Source organism: Scleropages formosus, chromosome 11 (assembly GCF_900964775.1).
Source record: "Scleropages formosus chromosome 11, fSclFor1.1, whole genome shotgun sequence".
NCBI classification, from domain to species: domain Eukaryota; kingdom Metazoa; phylum Chordata; class Actinopteri; order Osteoglossiformes; family Osteoglossidae; genus Scleropages; species Scleropages formosus.
Window position 1 is genome coordinate 13,356,093 of NC_041816.1, and position 9,932 is coordinate 13,366,024.

Genomic DNA, 9,932 nt, shown 5'->3' on the forward strand with positions numbered 1-9,932 from the left:
CTGCTATTTGGGGACTAGCTGACCAGTAGACCCTACTGATCTAGGCCTAACTAATCTGAATAATTAAAAACACCACAAGGACTGTGGTTCCTGTGATATCTTAAACCTGTTTGTTTAGCCTTGACTTTGGACAAGCTAAAGGTCAAAGGGTAACCCCAGTGGATGGGGTAGGCAATGGAAATGCTTCATGTCATTCAAGAATCTACAGAATTTACAAAAGAGGGGACTGTTGAAAACAATCATTTTTCTTGTCAAAATTTTAAACTCATGATTTATTGTGGACTCTGATGCATGTGGGATGCACTGCGGGCACCATTTATGCCTCATGGCTCCAGGGTTTTAGGGTTTGTAGGTTGGCATCTAGCTCAGTCTCTGCAGTTGACATGTTCTCCCACGATCACATGGATTTCCTCCAGGTGCCTCTGTCCCCCCTCTCCTGCCTAAGATGTGTTTAAAGTGTTGAATAGGCTAATTTAAATTGTTATTTGTGATTTTTAGATCCACTGAAGATCCTTTGAGCTGACCACATGTCTTTGCTGGGGTTATAAGATTGATTTAACTTCACTCTGTCACAATCTGACTGAAAGGTTTCTTTATCAATAGCTTTTCCGTACTGAGAGGGCCAACTGGGAAATCAAGAACTTGCTTTTACAGGATTCACAGGTTCAGTGTCTACAAAAGCATGAGGACACGGGGGTAATGGATGAGGGAGGCATTTGAGGGCTCTGCTCTCTGCTCTAGATTTGAGTGGGAGTGCAGCTTGGTTAGCTGTGGAAATTGCCCTTTGCGACTTCCCCCGGCCATCTTCGGTCCCTGCATTCTCATGGAAATGGGCCCTAATGGAGCTACCGCATGTAGCAGACAATGGGTCACAATTTCCTGATCAATCTCTCTGACATTTTGCGAACTTTAAACATACGTTTAAGTCGGTCCTTGGTCACACTTAATCCCAGGTCGTGCAGGTCACATTTGAATATCTTAAGTAGACGATAATGTATGTTGTGCTATACATGGGCTGAAACAGTACAATTACAGTCATCAGTTTTATCCAGATTATTAATGCTTTTTTAATGTTGTCTTACTTTCTAGTCATTTTTAAAGTGTGTATCCTTCAGCAAATGCTTACTTTTTCCCTTATCAGATTTTATCAAGCAATTGCTAAGGTGTCTTTCCATGTCCTACGTTCTTAGTGTTTATTGACAAGTTTTAAAAACTTAAGGATTTAACAAAAAATTTTCTGGGATACGTTGGAAATATTTCTGGTCTTTTTCTTAAGGACCTTGAGAATTGTTATTTATTTACATTAACTTAGCCATCATGTCCTATGGAGACTTTTTTTTTTTTTTAAGAATTTCAAGTCACAAAACCTTGGGAGAAGAAAGTCAAACACGAAAACCATGACTTGGAGAATAGCACAACAGCAATCCCAGGTTTAGGGGATTACAAGGTACAAATTAGGTAGACAGGGTAGGGGGGGTGGAGAAGTGATTTAACTGATTTTTATATGGCTTTCCCATGGGAAGGAGGGGGAAGGCCACAGGGCTTCAAACTGAGAAAGCGAGAGAGAGCGCCAGGGTCAAATCTCTTCTTCTGGCTAATCAAACAAGGCTGCGGGGGGTGATGGTGGTGGACCGCGTGAGAAGGGAGGGAGACCGATAGTAACAGAGAGCTCCTTATTAATCCCCTGTGCGAGGAGTGCAGGCAGCCGGGCGGGCAGGCAGGTGGGCAGACGCTGCTATAGTCCAGCCTGAAAAGGACTGCCTGTCGAAGCGAAGGGAGAGGGGTCCTCACTCGGATCACATAGCCCAGAGATTGTGTGTGAAACCACTTGGCCTGACATTGTTCCACAGGGGCGGCCCTGTCTGAAAAGCTGTAGAAAGCCTGTAATCAGATTAAAGATAGCTGGTATGAGGGGGACTGTTTTTTTGGATACGGGCGGGGGGAGGTAGAGGGGGTGCAGTCTCACTAATCAGTACCTGCCATTGAAGTGCAGGATTGGAGCTAAATAACTCGCCTGGGGGGTGTGGGGACAGGGCCTCATGGACAAATTGGCCTGTTGTTGTTGTATAATGGGTTGTGTGTGGGGGGGTTGGAAGGAGGAAAGGTGGGGCATCTTTTATCCCAATTATTCCCCCCTCCTGACCATGGTTAATTATATCACTTTAGAGAGGTGATTTGTCCTGGCTAACCACTCTACAACCTGAGCATTCCCACCAAGAGAAGAGCTCAGAGTTGTGCTCTCATCTACGGAATACGATACAGGTGTTTCTTTTCTGTGACAAAAGTTTATCTGTGTTGTGAAACCAAATCAAGGGATAAAGGATATTCGTCAAGGTCTATGAGAGTCAGGGAGATTCGTTCTTAGCGTTTCTTTTTCATTTTCACTCAATCTGGAGCCCTTCAGCTCAAAAGAGGCCTTTCGTTGAGGTATAGCTGAATGTGATTCCCTTTTCTGTAGTGACATTTCAAAATGGTGTGGGAAGCATCCAAGTGTGCAGGTTGGATGGGAAGGGACATACACCTTCTGAACAGAAGAGCAAGAAGAATGAGGTTTGGTCCCATCCATGACCAAGTGAGAGGAAAAAATCCACGAGAAAGAGAACTTTGTAATGCTGTTTTTCACTGATTTCCTGCTCCACGAAGAAAGTAAATGCCAGTACAAGGGTCCCAATTATGCAATAAACGTCTTTCTCCCATCTTCCCCAGGATGACATGGTCTTGCCATGCAAATATCCTCTTGGAGGTCTTCTTGTCAGATCAGAAGACCTCCTCATTGCTTTTTATCATTGACATGTTGGTTTTTCTGAAACTGCTCATGATAGCTAGTCTGCCTCCATTTCTATTCATTTACCACTTTTAAAGATGGGCGAAAGTCCTCATTAAAACTCAGTCAAGCTCCTTTTCTGACTGGTATGAATCGTTTTGACAGGGTCAAAGGTTTTGGTCCTAGAGGGCATGACCCTGGAGTCTATAATGATGAGGGAGGCCTCTGTGAAGGAACTCCAAAGAAATAGTTCATTCTGTCCTTTTGGTTTGAAGGCTACAACAGGCCCCAGTGATGGTGTGAAAGAGACAGTGGTAGAAACATGAAAAAAGCAGGAGTTTTCAGCTGCAAGCCTCATCCAATTAGAGGATCCACCTGCATTAGGCCACCTGTGTAAGAGTATGGGACAGAAAGAGCCATCTCGCTTTGGGTGCCAGTTAGAATGCTGATTACTTTTTACCCTAGTCAATCACTCACCTGGACTGACAGGACTCGAATGTTGGAAGGTGTCAGATGTGATGAAATTCTCAGTCAATGACCTGGAGACCAGTTCAGAAAGAGTAGGCTACAACGCAGGCCAAAAAGTTAAACCAGTTATGTCTCCAGATATATATTTATTGACTTACAGTCTGCCTGACTAACTGACTGACTGGCTTATTTTCACAGATTCTACGTTTCTAATCTTCTCAGCGGAATACTAGCCTATTTATTATTCTTATGTAAGGTAAAACGCTTTGCTTAAAGTGAAGTGCATAATGGTTTAAATGAACCATAAATTTAAGGTTGACTCATCTTGTTTCTTTTTTCTGAAACCTTTTGCTGCAGTATGTCAGCTAGAAAATTAGTGCATAAATGAAGTCAGTCACAACCTTAGGCAATGCAGCATTTGGATTAATTTAGCAGTTTTACCTCTTCCTCTATGATCATTTGAAGATGGTATGTATTTCAGCCTTACATAATAGCTTTCACTGTAGATGCCTTACTGTACACTCAGTAAATGCACTAAGAGCACACAACTCAAGTTTCAAACTCCTGTACAAGGTCACGCATCAGTATGGATAGGTACAAGTTGCTGAAAGTTATTCAAAAGGCTCTATGTTTGTTTAGGTTTTATATTTACATTTACATGTATTCATTTAGCAGACGCTTTTCTCCAAAGTGACGTACATCTCAGCGAAAGCACAATTTGTGCATTACATTAAGAGAAAGAGACATGGCTGCAGACGTGTGATTCTTAAGTAAACCTAGTTTGTTACATTCCACTTGATGCACCGATGTTCATCGCTCGAGTAGATGCACAGGTACAGAAACATTCACATACAATACAGGAGTAGCAGCTGTATAAAGGCTTATCTGATGATACTCATGAAGTTACGGTGCATGAACATTTACACCATACATGAGGTGGAGAGATCTTGGGCGAAGTGGATCCAGAAAAGATGAGTTTTCAGACCCTTCTTGAATGTAGACAGAGTTTCAGCAGTTCTGAGTGAGAGGGGGAGGTCATTCCACCACAACGGAGCCAGAACCGAGAACCTCCGTGCTTTACTTTTCGTGCGTGGGACCACCAAGTGAGCAGAAGTAGACGAGCAAAGGGGTCTAGCTGGGGTGTAGTGGTTGATCAAATCCTGTAAATAGCTGGGAGCAGTTCTATTGATGCGTTTGTAGACAATAACCAGAGTCTTGAATTTGGTTTGGGCAGCTAGGAAGCCAGTGCAGAGAAATGAGTAGAGGAAACACATGCGAACGCTTCGGCAAATCGAACATAACTCGTGCAGCAGCATTCTGTATCAGCTGTAGAGGTTTGATGGCAATAGCAGGAAGGCCACACAGACGAGAACTGCCGTAATCCAGACGGGATGTCACCATGGCCTGGACAAGTAGTTGGGGTTTTGGCTCACTGGATCACAGAACAAATGTAATATGAACAATTATTGCGCTAACTGTACTCCAGTACTCACCAGCACCAGGACTGCACTCTTCAACAAAACTGAATCGTTAAAAAGAGTTTTTTGCAAGAGTGAAATTGCAAATCTGTGTGTCTGCTTATGAAATAACGAATAGACAGAAGTGGCCTTGTTTCGCCTGCGGACTGCACACTCACAGATGGCCGGTGAGTCCTGAGAATGGACGTAAGCACTCAATCCCACCCCTAACTATACAGTGTCATTAAATGCAGCCCTGATCACTAATCCAGCGGAAGGGAGCTGGAGGACTAGAATTACAGCTAATGATGAGGTGGAACCTCTGATTATCAGGAGTTTGCAGAATCCAGGCCACAGTGTTAATGGGAATTAATTGATTGGAATAAACTGATTGACAGGCTGCTTTAATGAAACCCGTTCTTGGACACTATTGTTTGACTAAACCTGTTAGGCTGTCCGGTTTCAAGAGTGGGTCAGGACAGAAGTAGAAGTACCAAAAAATGGCCTCAAAAATCAGAGCATTCTGAAACAATGAAGGCAGACACGTTCCATTCTTCTACAAATCCCTTTCTTACACCATCTGGATGTCTGTAATATTTCTAAAGCTGAGAAATTTATTCTGGGGAAGAACAGCTTCATTGTGATTGTCACCTCTAGTCATTTACCCTGTCCTAAAACACAACTCACTGTGACTGTGCATTTGACAAGTTTCCCAGCATGTTGTGCTCACCCATAGACTGCTCCTCCTCCAGAGCTGTCGTGTTCCTCTTGCTATTCTGGCCTGTGAATGGCACATAGTTGAAGATGTCCAAGTATATTTGATTACTTGATTACAACAGCATGATATGTGGATGAAATTAAATATTTTACCCTTTGTGAAATTGAAGGGGGGTGTGGTGGCACAGTGGAGCAGTGGGTTTGACCAGGTCCTCCTGTGCAGTGGGTCTGGGGTTCAAGTCCTGCTTGGGGTGCCTTGCAATGGACTGGGGTCCTGCCCTGGGTGTGTCCCCTGTGCTGCCAGGTTAGGCTCTGGCTCACCACAACCCCGTATCGGATGAACAGTTTCAGATGATGTATGTGTGTGAAACTGAAATGAAATGATTAACTAGTAAAAGTTGTGTATTTTTTTCTTCACCACACTAAGAGTCTACTGATGCACTGTGTAGGATATTTGGATTGAGGCTGTTTGGAAATTAATAAATAGGAAACATTGAGAAGAAACTCTCCAATCTGATAAGGAAGGACACTTCTGAAGGAAAGTTCATATTGCCTCCTGAAGAAAATACATAGCATTTGCTTTAGAATGGGCTTGTCTCCAGCACACCAAAACGACAAACTGATGCGCTTGACAAGTTGGTTTACATAATTATTGATGATTGTTGCTCCTTTTGCAGGTGATTATGTAAAACAGTGTGATGATGAACAATTTAAAGTACTGTAATTGCCAACTGTAGCAAGACTATTGCAGTAATGTGCGTCATTCACTTTGTGTCCAAACTCATCTGAAATAGTGGCCATTCAGAAAAGTACTGAATTTACATTTACATTTACATGTATTCATTTAGCAGACGCTTTTCTCCAACACAACGTACATCTCAGTGAAATACAATTTTTGCATTACATTAGGAGAAAGAAAGACATAGTTGCAGACATGTAATTCTTAAGTAAACCTAGTTTGTTTCTTTCCACTTGATGCACTGATGTTCATCGCTGCAGCAGGTGCATAAAATGCAGGATAGATGAATCTTGATAGCCTTCCTACAATTTTTTATTTTTTAAGGTACACAAACATTTACATACATACAGGAGTAGTGGCTTGTCTGGGAATAATCATAAAGTTATGGTGCATGAACATTTATACCATACATGAGCTGGAGAGATCTTGGGCGAAGTGGATCCAGAAAAGATGAGTTTTCAGACCCTTCTTGAATGTAGACAGAGTTTCAGCAGTTCTGAGTGAGAGGGGGAGGCCATTCCACCACAACGGAGTCCAATACACTTGAACTTTTTAAAATAAGTTAGTATTGCAATAACTGTTGTAATAGACCAGGGGGAATGATATTGTTTCATACTTAACTTTTTCCCAGTGTGAGAAAGTACAGAAATTGATTTATTTAATATTATTTATTACTTGGGGGGGTGCAGCGGCGCAGTGGGTTGGGCCACAGTCCTGCTCTCTGGTGGGTCTGGGGTTCGAGTCCCGCTTGGGGTGCCTTGCGACGGACTGGCGTCCCGTCCTGGGTGTGTCCCCTCCCTCTCCGGCCTTACGCCCTGTGTTACCGGGTTAGGCTCCGGTTCCCCGTGACCCCGTATGGGACGAGCGGTTCTGAAAATGTGTGTGTGTGTGTGTGTGTGTGTGTGTGTGTGTGTGTGTGTGTGTGTGTGTGTGTATTTATTACTTGCCTGACACCTTTGCTCAAGGCAGCTTATATTGTTTGGTTTGTACTTGGGGCAATTAAGGGTATTTTTCTCAAGTACTAAGGCAGGAGTAAGACTCAAATCAGGGATCTCTCAGAGTGCAAAGCACTGGCTTCTAATCACTACACTCGTCCCTGCCACCAGTTGCCTCTGAGCCTAATAAATGAAGGACTAGCGTATGGGGGAAAGCCCAGGCTAATCAGACAAGTGGTGTCCTGGTGAGAACTTTAGACCTTTAGGTTCTTAAACTATACATGAGGATATAATCATTTGGAATGGAGAAATTGCACATATTTATAACCATCATAAGAGGTCTTGTGACCAGAAAAAACACTAGGGGACCTAGGAACGTTCTTTGTGGTACGCCTGGAATTACTGTTGAGAGGCAAAGGAAAAACAACACTAGAAAAGTGGATTCACCCCTCTGTCATGCAAAGATAGAAATAATCAAGCAATTGTTATACTTTAGGTGATGTGTAGTGTGATCTCTGCCTCCGAGACTCCATTTCATTCTGGCTCAGTCTGTGTGACCTTTGCATGTTCTTTCTGTGTACGCATGGGCTTCTGGATTCTTCCCACAGTCCAAAGACATGTGAACTGGTGACCACAAATTGCCTGTGGTGTGTGTGTGTGCATGTGTGTGTAGGTGAATGAGTGTGTATATGATTGCTCTGTGATGGACTGGTATCACTTCCAGGAAGTACCTTGTTTCATGCCCTATGTGTCCAGGATAGACCACCATAATCCTGCAATGGACAAGTGGTTACTAAAGATTTCTGAATAAATTATATTAAACAAAAAAGCACTTTTTGAGATCTGCTCTTGCTGTATACCTATGCATAAAAATGCTCAACTGGAACATGAGAAAATAGCTGAAGAAACCTGAAGAATTAGAAGTTTTTAGCAATTAAGTGTGAAGAATAAATTGGGAAGATTTATTGATGACTATTTGTGTGACATTGTGTGTTTTTTCATCTCGTGAATGGAGGCTTGTCCGGTATTGATGCTTTCTGGGGAAAACCCAGCAGTCAACTTTATTCACTGCTAGCAGTCAGCAACTAAGTGAAGTTGTTTTAGAACCCCTGTCGGATCTCAGCTGTGATGAACAACAGATTAGTCATGATCTTATCCACCAAGTATCTGGCTCTTTCTTTAGTACATTTGATAAGTGTTTGAAAAGGGGAGGACCCTCCTTTGAGGGCCATCAGATGAACCCCAGACATGGAAAAAAAAAACCCCTTTTTTGTAGGCCGCAGACAAGGTCCTTTCGCAGCTGACTAGTCTTGTTGCCAAGGTGCAGGGCTTTTCCATTGCTGTGCTCCTGTTGCTATGGATGAGGCCTTTCTATCACCAGACGATGGTTGCTAGGCATGGCAGAGAGCCCGTGATTGTATGCGGAGGCCTAGTCTGAAGGTATTGTTGTCCTAGACGAGACATCTCTTTTTAGTGGTCGCAGATGATTGACAGGTCGCCACGCACTCCTCCGCAGCACCTCATGGCAGTTTGCATGCCACCCAAGGAAGGTTGAGGGGTGTTGAGCAGCACGCTGATAGGTTCTTTTTAGCTTATTGGGCTGTGCGGGGTTACACTGACTTCTCCTCAGTTTGAAACCAGCGGTATGCATTCCTGCACAGCCAGGGGAAGGACCCCGGCTTCAGTTCTCAGTGACTGAGAGAGCCCCTCCTCGCCAGCCATTAAAGCTCTTTGTCCTTCCATCCATTGCTAATTTCACATTCCCAGCAAAGGCCTCTGGAGAGCTGTGAGAAATGTCCTCTCCCCTATTCTTTTATTCCTCGCCGTGTGCTGAAAGGGGTTTTATTTATTTGTTCCGTTTCTTTGCGCAGTTGAGGTTGTGTGAAAGTGTGGTTACACTAATTAACAATTAATTACACCGGTAAAAGAGGCCAGTATGTGACATAAAATACGCTGGAACATTCTGCTCAGTTACAGGAAAGCAAACACAGCTGGTTTGGCATAATATACAAGTATACTTGTATTTTGATCATTTGAAACAATTCTGAATAGCTGAACCATTAACATCATACACCAAATCTGTGCAATGTGCTGAAGTATTGAAGGAGTACCTAAACATTTACAGAGATGTCCACTGGAGGCAGAATTTGCAACCACATTTATGACATCTTTTTCCCGAAAGACATGTGTCTCAAAGTCTCTTAAATTATGATTAATTTTGGGTAGGTTCTTAGAATATACTGTTTTGTTAATACTGTCGTACTATCTAATGCTGTATGCTGTAAATGCTTTGCATTTTCAAAAGAATGACGGATGATGTCGAACCAGTGTATATGCTTTTGCAACAGAAGGCGAACAATAACTCACCGTAACATTCCCACAAACTTGTGCAGACAGACCACAGAAACCCACATACAGGTGGCGAGACAAACACACGTTCCCATGCATCTAAATCAAGGGACTGGATAATGCATGTCTGTAGTCAATCAGACTGTCTCACACTAAGATGCAGGGAGGTAACACAGCGAAGCTGGGGTCCTTTGTACTGCAATTGTGTGCGCCAGACTTAGCTCACAATAGGGTCTCCACCGGTCAATGCACTACACCATGCATATTCATATAACTACATGCAGATCTATGCAAAGTGTTTGGTGTGGGAGTCTAGGTTGGGCATGAAATGAAGATGTGGGTGATGGGGGTGTACCTTTCCTGGATAAGGATTCCCTTGGACAGATGCACACATGAAATCGCTGATGTTCTTGTCTGGGAACAACAACCAACACACTTGGAAAAAATTTTTGACGAGCACAAGGTGGGGAAGTCACTTTGTCCCCATCATTTGGTGTCTTGTT